This window comes from Somniosus microcephalus, chromosome 6 (genome assembly GCF_052327205.1).
Source record: "Somniosus microcephalus isolate GS21.2 chromosome 6, FLI_Smic_1.0, whole genome shotgun sequence".
Taxonomy (NCBI): domain Eukaryota; kingdom Metazoa; phylum Chordata; class Chondrichthyes; order Squaliformes; family Somniosidae; genus Somniosus; species Somniosus microcephalus.
In genome coordinates, this window is record NC_140992.1 from 162,728,136 (window position 1) to 162,748,294 (window position 20,159).

Below are 20,159 nucleotides of genomic sequence, written 5' to 3' on the forward strand. Positions count from 1 at the left end.
CATTTTTTTAAATAGTTCAAACATTTTCCAAAATGTAGGAGAGAAACGCACCCGTTCTTCCACAGGGCGAGGCCCCTCTTCGTTTCCGCGGGCGCCTAGTGAAATACAACATTACATATTGACCAGACATCAGCGAGTGAATCACCGAAAGCTCATCCAAAAGCACCTTCAGGTTCACAACTCATGAAACGTTTTGAAAATGTAATCGCAACTCTCCCCTCCCGCCCCCTTGGCTGAACAACGTAGAGGTAAAGTTCCTGAAATGCTTTCAGGGAACACAGGGAATCACTGATTCAAAGCTACAAAACACCACCAAAAAATGCAAAAATCGGTGTTCGTTTATCATATATGTTGAGTGCATTTCAGATCGTGGAACCAAATACAATTGTTCAACATATCTACAGAATTTCATTTCTGTACGACCTTTAACGCTCCTTCATCTACCTGCCGTAATCTTGTTCCCTCTTCATTACAGAATTATCACAGTGAAACTACATAGGTGGCTCCTTACCTTTACAGTTACTGATTTGGCAACTGCTCCCAAGGACGGTGATGAGGGCGAGAGATAGCAATGCACTCCCTCTACAGCCAACGATCAGTAGGTAAAGGGATGTGTATCCATAAACTTCTAGAATCATAATAAAACTTAAAATATTGATAGTCAATGCCCAGCTCTTCGCTGTAGGCGGTGTTTTGCAACCAGACAGTTGAACAATATGTTAGTTGTACGATTTATATTTTCAGTGCTTCCATAGCAGGTCATGATGACTGAGACTGTTAACGTGTCCAAGCTGATATAATTCTATTTATAAAATAGAGTTTCGTTGATTCTTGTTTCCCCTTAAACTGAATCAGACACGTCAATTGTTTACGTTATTGGATTTAAATGTAACTTTTGGATTTTCGTCACAAGACAATGAAGAACTTTGAAGCTAAGAAGACTGTGTCGCAAATTGCCTCTGGTGGAGGCGTTTCCCTCTTTTATCCGCTGTACAAATCCGCAAATGGAAACAATCTTTAAAAGGACTGAGAGCAAATAAACCCAATTTAAAGTGGTCAGTGGATGATAATATTTGTAACAATGTCAGTATCTTACCTGGGTTGGAACTGGAATCAAAGTAAACATCTACGGCTGGACACTGAAGTGTGAGGGGCTGGCTGTGTCGTTTGCAATCTGCTGGAAGCTTCATACATTCCCTGCGAATTCAGCTTATTAATGGTGTTGATCCCAGTCGCAATGTTGGTGTCATTTTTATACCAAGTGAAGGTGAGAGCCTCCGGGTAGAACTCAGCCGTTTCACACACAAGTGTTAGAGTAGATGGGTTGGTTCCGGACACGTTGGGGACCAGTCTCACGGGTTCTGGGGAATCTGTGGAAGAGGGTAAAGAATACACTGATTGCCTAGACTCTGCTATTTTAGTCCCGTTTGGCGTCCAGTCTTCCTGAATATGATGCGATGATTCCAATTCGCATTTTCGTTTCTTAACAATTCGAAATAAGATTTTTCCCATAACCTCCTAGACTAATATGCGGACGATGCAGAAGCGTGTTGCAGTAACAGGAGAAACACTTCAGAGCGACTAGACATTCAGGCCGTCATCGCTTGTGCTGGGTCCACGCAAAGAATTATATTTATATTACAACTCAGCAGCGTTTTGTTCTGTTTTATTATTAGGCAGCTTTAAATCAATACGCAAAACTTATTTCAAACAACTCGCATTAAAATTTATAAATTTGGAACAAAGGGGTAAATGATCCTTTGCGTGGACTTTGCACCTTTTTGCTCAGTTTTCTTATTGAGCATATTTAAATAAAAATGAAAAACTTATTCAGGTAATATTAAGTCAAACTGTTCGCGTTAAGATTTGTAAATCTGAAACAATGGGGCGAAATGATTACCGTCTGGAGAAGCGATACATTGATCCCGGGAATATTGTGGGGCAGAAAAACTAACGTTGTTCAAAACTGTAAAGAGAAAAGAAACAGCTTGGAGGAAAAGTAATTCTGATTTTCATAAATGACCAAAGGGTCCCGAGGACCACATTGTATATTTACATGGACTTTATTCAGATGCTCATAGATTGTAGATCCTCCGTCTCTGTTCTCCATGTATATACAGAGCTCTACCTCGGAGAGGGGCATTGTCACTCTAATCTCCCAGTATTCAGTTTCATTATTGTTACAGTTACAACTCAGTATTCTACTCAATTTACCGAGCTGAATTCGATAGGACCCCGAGGAATTTAACATGCAGGTCAGTTTATATAATTGGACTACCATAAATCTTTGAGGGTGGCAGGACAAGTACATTGACAAGGAAGTGTCAAGGCCTTTGAGACGGTGCAGAACAGCTTTACCAGAATGATACCAGGGATAAGGGACTTTAGTGCTCTGGAGAGACTGGAGAAGCTGGGATTGTTGTCCTTACAGCAGATAAGGTTAAATAGGAAATGTAATTGAAGTGTCCAAAATGATGAGTGCTTTTGATAGGATAGGGAGGGAGAGACTGTTTCTCGTGGCAGGAGGGTCGGCAAGCAGAAGGCACAGATTTAAGATTATTGGCTAAAAAACAGAGAGGAAATTTTTTTTTTTAAATAATTGATAAATTAAGTTCCTCATGTTTCAGGATTTGATCCACCTTCTCTTTCATTGGTTTCCTTTTCAGCAAGTTCATTCTATGCAACATTTGCTGCAGGATCTACTCGCACAAGAGAACCACATTTCTTATATTCTGCTGTGTTTGTAATCATAATTTTCGCATTTCTTGTTGTAATCTGGAATGCGCTGTCTGGCAGGGCGCTGGAAGCAGATTCCATCGTAACTTTCAAAAGGGAATTGAATATATACTTGAAAAGGGAAAGTTTGCAGGGTTATATGGGAATAGCAGGGCAGTGGAACTAATTGGAGAGCTCTTTCACAGAGCCGGCACAGGCACGATGGGCTGAATGGCCTGTTTCTGTGCTTTAAGATTCTATGATTCTATGACGTTAGAGACAGTCGCCGTCATTGTCACAAAAGTTTTAGAATACACAGTTAGAATTTCACGTGAAATGCAGGATCGAAAAAATTCTCTGCAGTTCAGCTGTCCATTCCCAAAATGTAAAACCTCACATCCGTTCACTCCGTCAAATATCGATTCAGTTTTCCCTTAGCATCTTTCACGTAACCTGCGTCCACAGGATAGTCCGTGTCACATATTCACAATTTTCTGCGAAATGTAGTTCAATCTATACTCTCTGTCGTCTCCCTCTGCAAAGTTTCAGCCACTATCCACTGTTTGCCGTCTTTGGGGCAAACTCCAGCTATCTATTATCTTAATAATCTCGAGTACTAGAATAAAACCTCCAATACGCCTTCTGCGTTCCAAAGTAAGCAAACCCAGTCTGGACCTCACTCCGGTTCCTCAATCTAGTTTTAATTTTCCACACTGCGTCCAAAGCTTGTGTATCCTCACTGTAGTTTGGTGATATAGTTGTGCACAGTAATTAAGGTGTAGAAACACATTTGTTCTCTATCCTTGTGGCTAGTCACCCATATCGTGTTTGCTACCACAGCCCGCGCTTTTGGCTTCAGACCCCTCTCCTGTAGATTGTCCTGGATATTTATCCTACATATATGAATATAGAAAATAAAACATTAAAATGGGTGATAACCGCGATACGACTTCAGATCTGATTTTAATTAATGTTCCCTAATCATCTTACACAAAGTAACATCATGGACAAATTCACTAAATAATCAAAACAATTTATACCATCTACTTAATTCTATATACTTAAAGCACCCAAACATAAATATACAAGGGGTCGACTATTAGCAATTTTTGAAATGAAGCTTCATAACATGGCCGCTCCGCCTCGTTTTGTTATTTTTGTTATTTTGGAATGGCGATCCTACAATTGGCGCGGCCGCAACATTCTCCAAGGTCATTTACCGAGCACAACAAGCTTGGATCCGGTTTCATTTACGATCGTGTTTCCTGTGTATCTAACTCCGCAGTAATAGGATCCGGAGTCTGGGACAAGGGCACTCAGGATCTGGAAGGAAGTCTCTCCGTTTCGCAAAGGAAAGAATCGTTTTCTGCCGTCAGAACCTGGTTGTAAGAAGTGATTGTCGCCAAGTCTCCACCAATGAATATTTGCATCTGCATTACCTTGGAGAGAGCTCGTCATGCAATGAAATGTAATGTCTGCACCTGCCATCACACTGATGCTTTCAGGGGTTTGGAACACTGCAGCGGGAGCAACTGTAAAATATTTTTAAAAGTTTGTAATAAAATAGAAACAAAATATACATTGGCACGCATAGATAGATCGCTAAATAGATAGACATAGTTAGATTAATAGATAGAAAGAAATCAAGGAAGCCAAAAACAAAGATTGGAAGATTGATTGGAAGAAACAAAAGGAAAAAGAAATCAGGACCGATTATTACCGAAAATACCTTCGTAAATAATCCACAAGGCCCATAAGTGCTGACACACAGACATTGTATACTGGCTATTCTGCCGAGGAACCGCGGCTCTGATAGTTTGGAAATATTAGTTTGCAGATAATCTGATTTGATTTATGATGTGGTCAGGTGTCGTATCACGTGTCAAAAACTGTTTCCGATAAACTATTTTAGCAGACGGGATGTGAACCTCAATTCAACAGGATCTGTAATCCGAAATTAAAGCAAAGCCCCACTGATCGGCCTGTATGTGCTTTATCTCAATAACATATCAAAGTGACAGGTTCAACGTTGAAGAGACTCATTGATTAATCAATGACATAGTAGAACTGGAGGACGAGATATACAGGATGGGGTCAGGAGGGTCGCTTGGCCAATGAGAAGGTGGGAAAACGTTGAGACAGATGATATTTTGAGATAAATCTGGTCCAAGTGACTCCGTTCATAAGCCACCGGTATTCCCTCCCTCTGCTTGCATTACTTATGCGGTAAAACGGTAATGGTACAGGTTTCTAAAGGCTGCAGCCAGGTAAAGGGGAAATCAGTGTGTGGATTCTCCTCTTTGTGTAGGAATTCGTTCAAGGCGGGTTTTCCATCCGCCCTTCCGAACCCACTCCGATCCTGATCCATGTTTACCTAGTCGAACTTCATCTGATAGGTACCGCGTTTCCCGGCGGTTTTGCCGCCAGGAAGAAACAACTCGCCAGTGCCCAGAGGCTAAATAGCAGTGGATCTCCACTGCAGCACCTGGAGAGGTGGTCAGACATTTAAAGGAGATGAAGAGAACCCAGAGGCCGGAAAGAACGGAAGACCAGCAGTCACAGCAGAGAAGGATGCCCACGCCAGAGGATAAGTGGGGTCAGATTGGAGGGAATAAAGGCCGCTACCAGGTCCATTCACTCTCTCCCTCCATTGGGGTCCTGAAGGCTGTTGCCGCCACATGCCTTGAGTTACCAACACATTGCGCACGGTGGCTCTGGGAAGCAATGCTGAATGCCAGGGACATGTGCATGGGAGCTGAGTCCTGAGTGACCCCCCTCCCCGCAACACCACTTTCATCTGGCGGGAGGACAAGAAGCGATTCTCCTCAGCGCCCGAACGTTCTTTCATTCTCCGGCGCTTATCCAACCCAGTTTCAGGCTGACGCGTGGAGGAGATTCCAGCTTTAAATTTGGAGAAGCAGCGAGTGAAAGATATTCGAGGAAGCAGCAGCGCTTGGGGAGGGAACTCGGTACCAAGAAGAGCGCTCAGATTCTCTGGTGCTCCGTGGAGATGTTGCTGACTCAAGTCAGGGCAGAAGGGATCGACACATAGCAGATGACATTGAATGCAGAGAAGTGTGAAATTATGCGTTTTGGAAGGAAGAATGAGAAGAGGCAATATAAACGAAATGCAACACTTTTAAAAGGGGTGTAGGAGTAGAGAGACCTGCGGATTTAAATCCACAAATCTTTGGAGGTGGCAGGACAAGGTGATAAGTCTGTTTAAAAAGCACACTCGTTCCTGCGGTTTATAAATAAATGCATAGGTTACAAAAGCAAAGACGTTATGCTGAACCTTTAAAATATTTCAAATTATGAGAAGTTTTGATAGAGTAAATGAGTAGAACTCATTTTCATTGGCGGGAGGGGTGGTAACCTGAGGTCACAGATTTAAGGTACTTGGTAAAGAAACCAGAGGGGAGATGAGGAGATTTTTTTTACACAGCGCGTTGTTGTGATCTGGAATGCACCGCCTGATAGGTGGGAGAAGCAGATCCATTGTAACTTTCAAAAGCGAATTGGATAAATACTTGTAAAAGAAAAAGTTGCAGGGCTCTGGGGAACCGGGGGAGAATGGGACAAACTGGTAATGCTTTCATAGAGCCGGCACAGACACGATCGGGCGAATGTCCCGCGAGAAAGGATTAATTAGCAATCTTGTTGTAAGAGGCCCCTTGGGTTGGAGCGATCATAATATGATCGAATTCTTCATTAAGATGGAGAATGAAGTAGTTGACTCGGAGACTAGGGTCCTCAATTTAAATAAAGGAAACTATGGTGGTCTGAGGAGCGAGTTGGGTAGGATTGATTGGGGAATGGCACTCAAAGGGTTGACGGTGGATAGGCAATGGCAAACATTCAAAGACCGAATGGATGAACTACAGAATATGATCATCCCAGTTTGGCATAAAAATAAAACAAAAAAGGTGACCCAACTGTGGCTAACAAGGGAAATTAGGGATTGCATAAGGTCCAAGGAGAGGGCATATAAATTGGCCAGAAAATGCAATAATCCTGAGGATTGGGAGCAGTTTAGGATTCAACAAAGGAGGACAAAGGGATTAATTAAGAAAGGGAAAATAGAATATGAGAGTAAGCTTGCAGAGAACATAAAAACTGACTGTAAAAGCTTTTATAGATATGTGAAGAGAAAAAGATTGGTGAAGTCAAGCGTAGGTCCCTTGCAGTCAGAATCGGGGGAATTTATAATGGGGAACAAAGAAAAGGCAGACCAACTAAATACATATTTTGGTTCTGTCTTCACAAAGGAGGACACAAATAACCTCCCAGAGATGCCGGGGAACATAGGGTCTGATGAAAGGGTGGAACTGAAAGAAATCAGTATTTGTAGGGAAATGGTGTTAGGAAAATTGATGGGACTGAAGGCCGATAAATCCCCACGGCCTGATAATCTACATCCCAGGGTAGTTAAGGAAGTGGCCCTAGAAATAGTAGATGCATTGCAGGTCATCTTCCAGAACTCAATAGACTCTGGAAAGGTACCCATGGATTGGCGGGTAGCTAATGTTACTCCACTATTCAAAAAAGGTGGTAGAGAAAAGGCGGGGAATTATAGACCGGTAAGCTTGACATCGGTAGTGGGGAAAATGCTAGAGTCCATTATAAAGTTGTAATAGCAGAGCACTTGGAAAGCAATGACTGGATCGGACAAAATCATCCTGGATTTACAAAAGGTAAATCATGCTTGACTAATCTACTGGAATTTTTTGAGGATGTAACTGGTAAAATAGATAAGGGAGAAGCAGTGGATGTGGTGTATTTGGACTTTCAGAGGGCTTTTGACAAGGTCCCGCATAAGAGATTAGCGTGCAAAATTAAGGCACATTGGATTGGGGGCAAGGTAATGACTTGAATAGAGAACTGGTTGGCGGACAGAAAGCAAAGAGTTGGAATAAACGGGTCGTTTTCCGAGTGGCAGGCAGTGACTAGTTGGGTACCGCAAGGATCGGTCCTAGGACCACAGCTGTTCACAATATATATTAATGATCTGGACGAGGGAATTGGATGTAATATCTCCAAATTTGCAGATGACACAAAGCTGGGGGAGAGTGTATGCTGTGAGGAGGATGTCGTGAAACTCCAGCACGATTTGGACAGGTTGGGTGATTGGGCAGAAACATGGCAAATGCACTATAATGTGGATAAATGTGAGGTTATCCACTTTGGTGGCAAAAACAGGAAGGCAGATTATTATTTGAATGGTAATAGATTGGGAGAAGGGGAAGTGCAAAGAGACCTGGGTGTTCTTGTACACCAGTCGCTGAAGGTAAGCATGCAGGTGCAGCAGGCAGTTGAGAAGGCAAATGGTATGTTGGCCTTCGTAGCAAGAGAGTTCGAGTACAAGAACAAGGATGTCTTGCTGCAGTTGTACAGGGTCTTGGTGAGACCACACCTTGAGTATTATGTGCAGTTTAGTTCACCTTTCCTGAGGAAGGACGATCTTGCCATGGAAGGAGTGCAGCGAAGATTCACCAGGCTGATACCTGGGATGGCAGGAATGACCGATGAGGAGAGATTATGTCGATTGGGCTTATACTCACTGGAGTTTAGAAGATTGAGAGGGGATCTCATCGAAACCTATAAAATTCTGTCAGGCCTGGACAGACTAGATGCAGGAAGGATGTTTCTGATGGCCAGGGAGTCCAGAACCAGGGGTCATAGTCTAAGGATAAGGGGTAAGCCATTTAGGACTGAAATGAGGAGGAATTTCTTCACCCAGAGAGTGGTAAACCTGTGGAATTCTCTGCCACAGAGGGCGGTGGAGTCCAGTTCATTAAGTATATTCAAGAAAGATTTGGATATATTTCTTAAGGCTAAAGGGATCAAGGGATAAGGGGAGAAGGCAGGGACCGGGTACTGAATTTGGATGATCAGCCATGATCTCATTGAATGGCGGAGCAGGCTCGAAGGGCCGAATGGCCTACTCCTGCTCCTATCTTCTATGTATCTATGTATCTATGTACTGTAAGTTTCGATGATTCAATGAAGTTTGGCGGAAAATCTATGACGGTAAAGTTCAACTTTGGTGATTGTCCAAAGCGGGCAGTCATGGATTGGCCGCTCTCATCCAGTCTGCCTGAGTAGCTTTTCCATTGACTGCAAGGTTATGAGTCCCCGACAAATTCCTGTCAGAACCCCTCAGGGAAGATTAGATTAAAATTAACCCGGGCCGTTCCCCGTCACATTCAGTGGAACGTACGTCGAAGATACGACGCAAAATGGGGAAAACTCCGGCGAAGTATTTGAGTCTGCCTTCCAATCCCCTGACACCTGTCTTGCCGATTCCATGGCCACACGTTTACAGCAGAGGGGCATTTTCACAAATCCTTCCTCATGGTATCGATCCTCCAGAGATCAGAGTCCCATATTACTGTGAAAGTGAACAGAAAAAGGACACAAGATGCACATAGAGAACCACGCCTATGGTTTGACGATAACAGAAATTGTATTGAAATTTACAGGGCATGTATATCAGTATAAGTAAAGACATAGCACTGGAGAAATTAATGGGACTAATTGGCAACAAATCCCCTGGACCTGACGACCTGCATCCTAGGATTTTAAAAGAGTTAGCTGCAGAGATAGTGGATGCACTGGTATTAACCTTCCAGAATTCCCTAGTGGAACAGTCCCCAAGGATTGGAAGGTAGCAAACTTAACCCCGCTATCTAAGAAGGGAGGAAGAGAAATAACGGGGAACTAGAGGCCAGTTAGCCTCACATCAGTAGTAGGCAAAATGCTAGAATCTATTATTAAGGACATGGTAACAGGACACTTAGAAAATCATAATATGATTGGAAAGAGTCAACATGGTTTTATGAAAAGTAAATCGTGTTTGACAAATCTGTTGAGTTTTTTTGAAGATGTAACTAGTAGGATGGTTAAGGGGAACCAGTGGATGTAGTGTATTTGGATTTTCAAAAAGCATTCAATAAGGTGCCACACTAGAGGTTATTACAGAAAATTAGGACTCATGGTATTGGGGGTAATTGGATGAGGATTAGTTAATGGACAGAAAACAGAGAATAGGAATAAACTGAACTGTTTCATGTTGTGAGTCTGTAACTAACAGGCTACCACAAGGATCAGTGCTTGGGGCTCAGCTATTTACAATTCGTATTAATAATGACTTATAAATGAAGGGACTGAGTGTAACATATCCAATTTGCTGTTGATACACAGTTAGGTGGGAAAGTAAGCTGTGGGGAGGATGCAAAGAGACTGCAGAGAGATATAGACAGGTTGACAGAATGGGCAAGAACATGCCAAATGGAATACACTGTGGGGAAATGTGATGTTATTCACTTTTGTAGGAAAAAGAATAAAACAGAATATTTTTTGAATGGTGAGAGACTGGGAAACATTTGCACTCAGAGGGACCTGGGTGTCCTTGTGCATGAATTACAGAAAGTTAACATGTAGGTACAGCAAGCAATTAGGAAAGCAAATGGTATGTTAGCTTTTGTTGCAAAGGGATTAGAGTTTATGTGTAAAGAAGTCTTAGTACCATTATACAGGGCATTGGTGAGGCCACACCTGGAGTACTGTGTACAATTCTGTTCTCCTTACCTAAGGAAAGACCTACTTGCCTTAGAGTGAATGTAACGAAGATTCACTAGACTGGTTCCTGGGATGAGGAGATTGCCCTATGAGGAGAGATTGAGTAGACTAGGCCTATGTTCATTAGAAGAATGAGAGGTGATCTAATTGAAACATATAAAATTCTTAAGGGACTTGGCTTGGTTAATGCTGGGAAAATGTTTCACCTGGCTGGGGAACCTAGAATACGGTGTCACAGTCTCAGAATAAGGGGTCGGCCATTTAGGATTGAGATGAGGAGAAATTTCATCACTCAACTGGTTGCAAATCTTTGGAATTCTCTACCGCAGAGAGCTGTGGATGCTCAGTTGTTGAGTATTTTCAAGACAGAGATCGATAATTTTTTGGGAACTAAGGGAATTAAGGGATATGGGGATAGTGCGGGAAGGTGGAGTTGAGGTATAAGATCAGCCATGATCTTTTTGAATGGTGGAGTAGGCTCGAAGGGCCAAATGGCATACACCAGCTCCTATATCTTTTGTTATTATGTGAAATTTAGAGAAACTCTGCAGTGAAAAAAACTCAGCAGGCCTCCTCAGTATTCCATTTCCTACCTCCGAACTCAACTCTACCATTGGCAGACTCAATGGTTAACGTGAGGCGTAGCAGCTATGATTAAAGACACATTTGAAGATGTGCTGAATTAGCTTTCTTCTGATGTGTGACTTAGTTGTTAAATCTATATTGAAACTTGTTGTGAAATAATTAGTTGATAATCAGATAACGCGTTTCAACTATGCTACAATAAACTTTGTGCTTGAAATACTGGTGCCCTGCGATGTGGTAAGAACCGCTTCCTCTCTTACTCATCAACAGAAATATTAGAACAAATGTAGGGCAACAGTTTTCAGTACAACAGAAACCACATCACAGTTTTGGTAAAATTCGTATCTAGCTGTGTACGTGAGCAGCAAAACCCCACACGTTAACCCTTATACTGCTGTAGTCAAAAGGACACTATTTCTATTTCTTTGAGTATATCATGATTAAACTTAAAGGGGTGACATTTCTATTTACAGCACGCTGGTTATCTTGCAGACATCGCCAGTTGACATAAGAACATAAGAACATAAGAAATAGGAGCAGGAGTAGGCCAATCGGCCCCTCGAGCCTGCTCCACCATTCAATAAGATCATGGCTGATCTGATCCTAACCTCAAATCTACTATCACTCTCCATCCCACCCGAACCCATGTGTTCTCCTGGGAGAGGCGAAAATCCAGTTAAAAAACCCAATGGCCAAAATGGGAGAAAAAATCTGGGAAATTCCTCTCCGACCCATCTAGGCGATCGAAACTCGGCCAGGAGATCACTTTGTTCCTATATTTTCTACAGTACTTACCTTCTGTAAAGGCGATCTCCACCCCAGCCAGGAACAGGAATAAAACCATCTCCTGAAATTTAACAGAATTAGAACACAAGAAGTAGGAGCAGAACCAGGCTACACGGCCCCTGGGCCCGCTCCACTACCCACAGGGCCATGACCATTCTGAACCTAGACTCATGTCCAATATCCTGCCCGCTCGCCGTAACCCTTAATTCCCTTTACTTCTAGGAAACTATTTATTTCTGTTTTAAATGTATTTAATGATGTAGCTTCCACAGCTTTCTGGGGCAGCAAATTCCACAAACCTACCACCCTCTGAGTGAAGAAGTTTCTCCTCATCTCAGTTTTGAAGGAGCAGCCCCTTATTCCAAGATTATGCCCCCTAGTTCCAGTTTCACCCATCTCTGTGAACATCCTCACCGCATCCACCCGATCAAGCCCCTTCACAATCGTATATGTTTCAATAAGATCGCCTCTCATTCTTCTGAACTCCAATGAGTAGAGTCCCAATCTACTCAACCTCTCATCATATGTCCACCCCCTCATCCCTGGAATTAACCGAGTGAACCTTCTTTGTACTGACTCGAGCGCGAGTATGCCTTTTCTTAAGTATGGACACCAAAACTGTATGCACTATTCCAGGTGCGGTGTCACCAATACCTTGTTCAAGTGCAGCAATACCTCCCTGTTTTTATATTCTATCCATCTAGCAATAAAAGCCAACATTCCATTGGCCTTCTTGATCACTTGCTGCACCTGCATACTAACTTTTTGAGTTTCATGCACCAGGACCCAAGATCCCTTTGTACTACAGTACTTTCCAGTTTCTTGCCATTAAGATAATAACTTGCTGTATGATTTTTCCTGCCAAAGTGCATAACCTCACACTTTCCAGTATTGTATTCAATCTGCCAAGTCTCTGCCCACTTACTTAGCCTGTCTATGTCCCTTTGCAGGTTTTTTATGTCCTCCTCACTCACTACTTTCCCTCCCATCTTTGTATCATCTGCAAACTTTGATATGTTACACTCGGTCCCTTCCTCCAAATTGTTAATATAGATTGTAAAGAGTTGGGGACCCAGCACTGACCCCTGCGGAACACCACTAGTTACTAATTGCCAGTCTGAGAATGAACCATTTATCCCAACTCTCAGTTTTCTGTTAGAGAGCCAATCCTCCACCCACGCCAGAATATTACCCCCAATCCCGTGATTTTTTATCTTGAGCAATAATCTTTTGTGTGGTACCTTGTCAAATGCCTTTCGGAAGTCTAAATACACTACATCCATTGGTTCCCCTTTATCCACCCTGTATGTTACTTCCTCAAAGAACTCAAGCATTTTTGTCAAACATGACTTCCCCTTCATGAAACCATGCTGAGTTTGTCCTATTAAATTATGTTTATCCAAATGTCCCGTTACTGTCTCCTTAATAATGGACTCTAAAATTTTACCAACCACAGATGTTAGGCTAACAGGGCTATAGCTTCTAGCCTTCTGCCTACTACCCTTTTTAAATAAGGGTATTACATTAGCAGTTTTCTGATCTGCCGGGACCTTTGCTGAGTCCAGGAACTTTTGGAAAATTATTACCAATGCATCCACAATCCCTACCGCCACTTCCCTCAAGACTGTAGGATGTAAGCCATCAGGTCCAGGGGATTTATCCGCCTTGAGTCCCATTGTTTTATCAAGTACCACTTCCTTAGTGATTTTAATCGTATTTAGCTCCTCCCCCCCTAGAGCCCACTGTTTGTCCATTGTTGGGGTATTCTTAGTATCCTCTACCGTAAAGACTGATACAAAATATTTGTTCAGCGTTTTTGCCATCTCCATGTTTACCACCATTAATTTCCCGGTCTCATCCTCTAAGGGACCAACATTTACTTTAGCCACCCTTTTTCTTTTTATATAACTATAGAAACTTTTGCTATTTTAAAAAATATTTTTTGCTAATTTACTTTCATAATCTATCTTCCCTTTCTTAATCAATCTTTTAGTTATTTTTTGCTGTCTTTTAAATACTTCCCAATCTTCTATCCTCCCACTAGATTTGGCTACCTTATATGCCCTTGATTTTAGTCGGATACTATCCTTAATTACTTTACTTAGCCATGGATGGCTATCTTTTCTTTTACACCCTTCTTTCCTGAGTGGAATATATTGTTTTTGGAAGTTGTAAAGTAACTCCTTAAATGTACACCACTGCTCATGTACCGTCTTACCCTTTAATCTATTTTCCCAGGCCACTCTAATCAATTCCACTCTCATACCTTCATAGTCTCCTTTATTCAAGCTCAGCACGCTTGTTTGAGATCCAATCTTCACACCCTCTAATTGAATATGGAATTCAACCATGTTATGGTCACTCATTCCAAGGGGATCCTTTACTAGGACATTTTTAATTAATCCTGTCTCATTACACAGGACCAAACCTAAGGTTGCTTGCCCCCTGGTCGGTTTAGTTACATACTGCTCAAGGAACCCATCGCTAATATACTCAATAAACTCATCCTCAAGGCTGCCCTGCCCAATTTGATTTGTCCAGTTAATATGATAGTTATAATCCCCCATAATTATAGCTGTTCCCTTATTACAAGCCTCAACTATTTCCTGATTAATACTCCGTCCAACAGAGTTGCAACTGTTCGGAGGCTTATAGTGTACGCCCAGTAGTGTTTTTTTCCCCTTATTATTCCTTATCTCCACCCAAACTGTTTCACTATCCTGCTCCTTTGACCCAATATCATTTCTCTGTATTATAGTGATTCCTTCCTTTATTAACATAGCCACCCCACCTCCCCTTCCTTGCTGCCTGTCCTTCCTGATTGTTAAATAACCTGGTATGTGTAATTCCCAGTCATGGTCACCCTGCAGCCATGTTTCTGTAATGGCCACAAAATCATACCCATATGTAGTTATTTGTGCCATTAACTCATCCATTTTGTTACGAATGCTACGTGCATTCAGATAAAGAAATTTCAAATATGTTTTGTGACACTTAGTTCCTGTTTTCTTCCCTTTTGACTACTTTACCTTTTACTCCATACCTTCTGTCCCTTCCTGACACGTTCTGTTTTTTAATTCCCCCACTGCTACCTAAGTCTGTGACCTTCTCCATTGTCATTTTTATTATTTGTTCTCTAGAAACCTCCCCCCCACTAATTATTTTAAAGCCCTCTCTACAGCCCTAATTGTATGATTCGCCAGGACTCTAGTCCCAGCACTGGCCAAGTGAAGTCCGTCCCAACAGAACAGTTCCCTCCTGTCCCAGTACTGGTGCCAGTGTCCCAAGATGCAAAACCCATTTTTCCCACACCAGTCTTTGAGCCACGCATTTAACTCTTTAATTTTATTTATCCAAGCCAAATTCGCTCGTGGCTCAGGTAATAATCCAGAGATTATTACCCTTGAGGTTCTGTTTTTTATTTTGACCCCTAGCTGCTCATATTCCTTTACAGAAACTTCTTCCTTGTCCTATCTACGTCATTTGTACCAACATGGACCACGACAACTGGATCCTCCCCCTCCCACTCCAAGTTTCTTTCCAGCCCAGAAGAGATGTCCTTAACCCTGGCACCGGGCAGGCAACACAGCCTTCGGGACTCCTGCTCTTGGCTGCAGAGAACCCTACCTATCCCTCTAATGATACTATCCCTACCACTACAACATTTCTTTTTACTCCCTCCACTTGAATGGCCCCCTGTTCCATGGTGCTGTGGCCAGGTTGCTCAACCTCCCTGCAGTCCCTGCTCCTGCCCTCACAGGGAGTAACAACATTGAACCTGCTTTGTACGATGCCTGATGCTAACTAGTTTTTCCTGTTCATACAACCGAATATATTACTGAGCCGTGACCACCTGGAACTTGTGCACAAAGAACCGAGCTTTTTATGTTCATAAATATCTGTACAACTTTCAAAAGTGATAGTGACGATGGGATACGTGGAGCTTGGCAATCTCACCACCGAAATGTTCAATTGAGGTCCTAGATCTCCTATAGATATTGTACAACGATCATTATTAACCACAGAATGACAGAATCACAGAATCACAGAAACACCACAGTGCAGATGGAGGCCATTTCGGCCCATCGAGCCTGCACCGACACATATCCCACCCGATCCCCGTAACCCCTACACCAACACATATCCCACTCTATCCCCGTATTTAATCCCCCTAACACTAAGGGTCAATTTATCATAGCCAATCAACCTAACCCGCACATCTTTGGACTGTGGGAGGAAACCTAATGAGTATAACCAGTATAATGAGTGCCTCACTTTATCATCTCTCTTCACAATTATGCTTTTTTAATTAAAATTCTTTGGTGAAAGTCAAGGAAGCATCATTGTTTCAAAATAGAGGTGGAGAATACGAGATGAATACAAAAGCGCCAATTAGGTGACACCCTAGTACTCCAGCTCTCCCATTATATCACTCAGATGCATTGTCAATCCACCTGGTGTTGGTTCTGTAGCCACTCTTGTCCAGATAGTCCAACCACTGAGTAAAGGACAATATTTCCTGATTCCTCTTCTAAAAATATTTCTTACTTTAGTTATTTTCTGTCCTCTGCTACTATTTCCTGGATTTACTTTGACATTTCTGCATTGATATTATCCATATTATTTAATGTTTTATTCTGCAGTGTAGGTTAATATCAGCATTCATAACTATTTCAATGACTAAATCTTCAATAGTGTGGCCTGTTCTCAATAAAATTAATTGAATGAGCATTGTATACTGCGCAGTTCAGCTGTACGGATGCGCACCAGTGTAATTACCAAACCATAGCAACACTTCCCATTCATTATAGTCTTTATTATAGAGTTCATTCCATGAACCAACCAAATGATTATAATGGTTTTATGGCGTTATATTGGTGTGTTCATGTAACGCCATTTTTGATTAAACACTACAGGGTAATGGGGATATTCATTTTCGAATGAACATTGAAGAGAGGCACTATAAATTAAGTGGTACAATTTTAAAAAGGGGTGGAGGAACAGAGAGACCTGGACTTTCACTTGCACACATTTTGAAGGTGGTAGGTCAAATTGATAAAGCTTATAAAAAAGCATACGGGATCCTTGCCTTTACAAATAGAGACATCTGGGCTGGATTTTGCTATGGGGCGGGTTGGGGTCGTGTTCCCCACATTTCGTGTTTCCCACACGAATCCTGAACAATGTGGGAAATTGATGCAATTTTGATTTTATAGCTCAATTGATTCCCCACGTGTGGGAACCCCTAGCCGGAGAGCTATTCAGGTGGGAAGCTCGCCTCCGATGACATCATCACTGCTGCTTCATTTAAGGGCTTCCACAAGCCTTGCTCACTTCAGCAGACTGCCAAGCTTCTGGCCCTGGCAGCTGCTGCTACCATCATCAATCATGGTGACACATCGGAGTAAGGCATCCCCAGATTTGACGAGGCAGCCCTCCAGGCATTGGTGGAGGGAGCGACAGAGAGCAGGGAGGTGCTCTTCCCCTCCTCGGGGAGGAAGAAGCCACCCCAGCAAACCAAGGCTGTGTGGCTGAGGGTGGCAGAGCAGGTGAACGGCAGCTCGAATACCAGCAGAACATGGATCCAGTGTCGGAAACGCTTCCATGACCTTCTGCGCACTGGAAAAGTGAGTATGATGTTCCCATCACTCTTAATCTGATCCCCATTGCCTTTCCTCACCAGCTCTCAGCTTTACCATTCTCTTCCTCCATATCCCACTTGACACTGACATCCATGCACCCTTTCCCACTCCCTCTCTCTCTATGGTCACATTCACCTAACTAATGGACTATGCAGCCCTCACACTCCCTTTCACTGTCATGCTATGAAAACAACTTACATCACATAGGGAGGGCCTTTGGTCTTGCCATCTCACTCCATCTTTCTCTCCTTCTAAGCATCTATGCCATCGATTCTCTACACTCACTCCTTCATTCTCGCTCAAACTCCACTTGTCTCCCCCATTGCAGGAAAAGAGAGCTCACAACCGAAGAGAGCGAGCCAGGACAGGGGGAGGGCCAGCCTCCTTAGCCCAGCTGACCCCATGGGAGGAGGCGATCCTGGAGATCGTCGGCATCCAGGACGACACACAAGTGGGTGACGGAGAGACCGGTGCAGCAGAGCAAGCTGGTGACAGAAGAGTTCTCCAACTCTCTCAATTGCATTGCATGTCTCGCTGATAATGACTTGGAAGCTCTAGCAGATGGACCTCTGATCATCTGCAATAAGCACTGTGCAGGTAACCCTGGCCTCTCATCTCTGACACTTTCCTTTACTCCCCCACAGGACCATCGCAAGCTCCCGTCTCCAGGACGCAGGAGGAGGTTCAGCCTCAGCATCCAGACTCCTTAGAGGAAGCTGCAACCTCTGAGGGTGCAGCGTCAGCAGAAGGCAACGCACCCAGCACCAGCGCAGACACTCACACCTCGGTGGGACCTTCGGGACATAGAGTAGTGTTGTCACCTGGTGCATCACAGCTCACAAGTGAGCCTCAGCAGATGGTGGAGACAGGGACAGAAGTGGAGAGTCCTAGTCGGAGGGTGCAGCACTCTCCCAGCTCGGCTCAGCTGCATGTCGACCCTCTGCCTCTGGTTCCATCCACAGTATCAGCGGTGATGGCACTCCAGGAAAATATGCAGGAGTCTCTGGCAGCTTTTGTCTCCAGGGTTGCTGCGAGTGTGGAGCGAATGGAGGAGTCCGTCGCTAACATGAGCAGAGCCTTTGTGGAGTCATTGGTGCATCAACGCATTACCACGGAAAGGATGGCAACCTCTGTGGAAAGGCTGGCTATGGCCATGGAGGAGATAAGTCGCGCGAGTGTTGAAAACATGGTGAGTGTTCAGACTAGACTGACATCTCTGGAGGAGCGATGGGCAGCTATTGAACAGAGAAGCCAGACCTTCATGGCAGTCCCCCTGAGAAGGACTGCCAGTCCCAACACGGGTCCCCATGGCTCCTCTGATGTGCAGCAAGGTGCTCTCTCGCCACTTGCAAGCGCTGAGGGGGACCTGACCCATGAGAGGGATGATGGTGGCAGAGAACAAGGAGGTGGGGGCTTCTCTCCAAGCGCTCAAACTTCCATGCTACTGACAAGTCCTCGGTCAGAGCCCCACCTGAGTCAGCACCCAAGTGAGATCAGCGTCTCAACCCCTGCACAGCCACAGGAGCAGCAGACTGTTGCACAGCCCTTACAGGCTCACAACCCCAGAGGACGCCCGCCAAAGGTATCCAGACAGGAGCAGCAAGGAAGTGAGCAAGGGGCCTCCACATCTGCTGATGCCACTGGGGAACCACTATGTAGGAGCACGCATAAGAGAAAGAAACTGCACAAATAGTCACAAGGGTAGTCACTTGGGTGGAATTGAATGTGTTATGGTTGAAAGCCATCAGAATAATGGTAATAAATCATCTGTTGGCTACTGCTGTAGTTGTGGCGTGTGTCATTTCATGAATGGGACTTTCACTTTGAGGTCAGTATGGTGGTCACATCGCTAGAAGTCAGCTGGTTCCTGGCTATTGTCAGTGCTCAGGTTAAAGGATGCGAGGCAATAGTCCCTCATGGGCGAGGCTCAGCAAATCTGCCCAATATGAGCGCGTTCCTTGCATGCTGGCCACCAATGTTCTCACGCACTGCTGCCGCTGGTTGATGAGCCTCTGCAAGATGTTCGTCTTTGCTCTCCTCCTCCCCCTCCTCCTCCTCATCTGAGGAGGATATGTCAGGAGCCACTTGGTCCTCGGCCATCTGCAAGCCACGACACTGTGCCATGTTGTGAAGCACACAGCAAACCACAACGATTCTGGAGACCCTGGCTGCTGAGTATTGCAGGGCTCCACCTGATCTATCCAGGCATCTGAAGCGCATCTTCAGCAGACCAATGGTCTGCTCGATCATGGCTCTGGTGGAAAGGTGGCTGGAGTTGTAGTTCTCCTCAGCTGCGTTGGCTGGCCTCCTCAACGGCGTCAATAGCCACGTCCTCAAGGGATAGCCCTTGTCTCCAAGTAGCCATCCGTTAAGTTGGTGTGGCGGACTGAATAGCGGAGGCACAGTAGACTGGCACAGTACGAAGGAGTCATGGCAACTGCCAGGGTACTTGGCACAAACATGCAAAATTTCCTGCTTGTTGTCACACACCAGCTGAACGTTGAGGGAGTGGAAACCCTTGCGGTTGAGAAAAATACCAGGATTGCAATGGGGAGCCTTAAGGGCCACATGTGTGCAATCAACGATGCCCTGCACCCTTGGAAAGCCTGCAAGATTAGCAAATCCAACCGCTCTCGCCATGACACTTGCTCGATCCTTGGTGAAATGGATGTGATTGTGCACGATGGCAAAGAGGGCATCGGTTACCCGCTTGATGCAGGTGTGTGCAGCCGCCTGGGAGATGCCGCTGATGTCTGCCGCTGATCCCTGGAATGAGCCTGAGGCAAAAAAGTTGAGTGCGATGGTGACTTTGGTGGCCACTGATAAGGGGTGTCCGGCTGCTCCTCTGGG

The 20,159-nt window shown here is 44.1% G+C and overlaps 1 pseudogene; it reads right to left on the minus strand.

The window, feature by feature from the left end:
• LOC147116158 (CD276 antigen-like) overlaps nt 1–4,490 on the minus strand; it is a 35,382-nt pseudogene extending 30,892 nt beyond the window's left edge.
• Between the last annotated feature and the right edge of the window lie 15,669 nt (nt 4,491–20,159).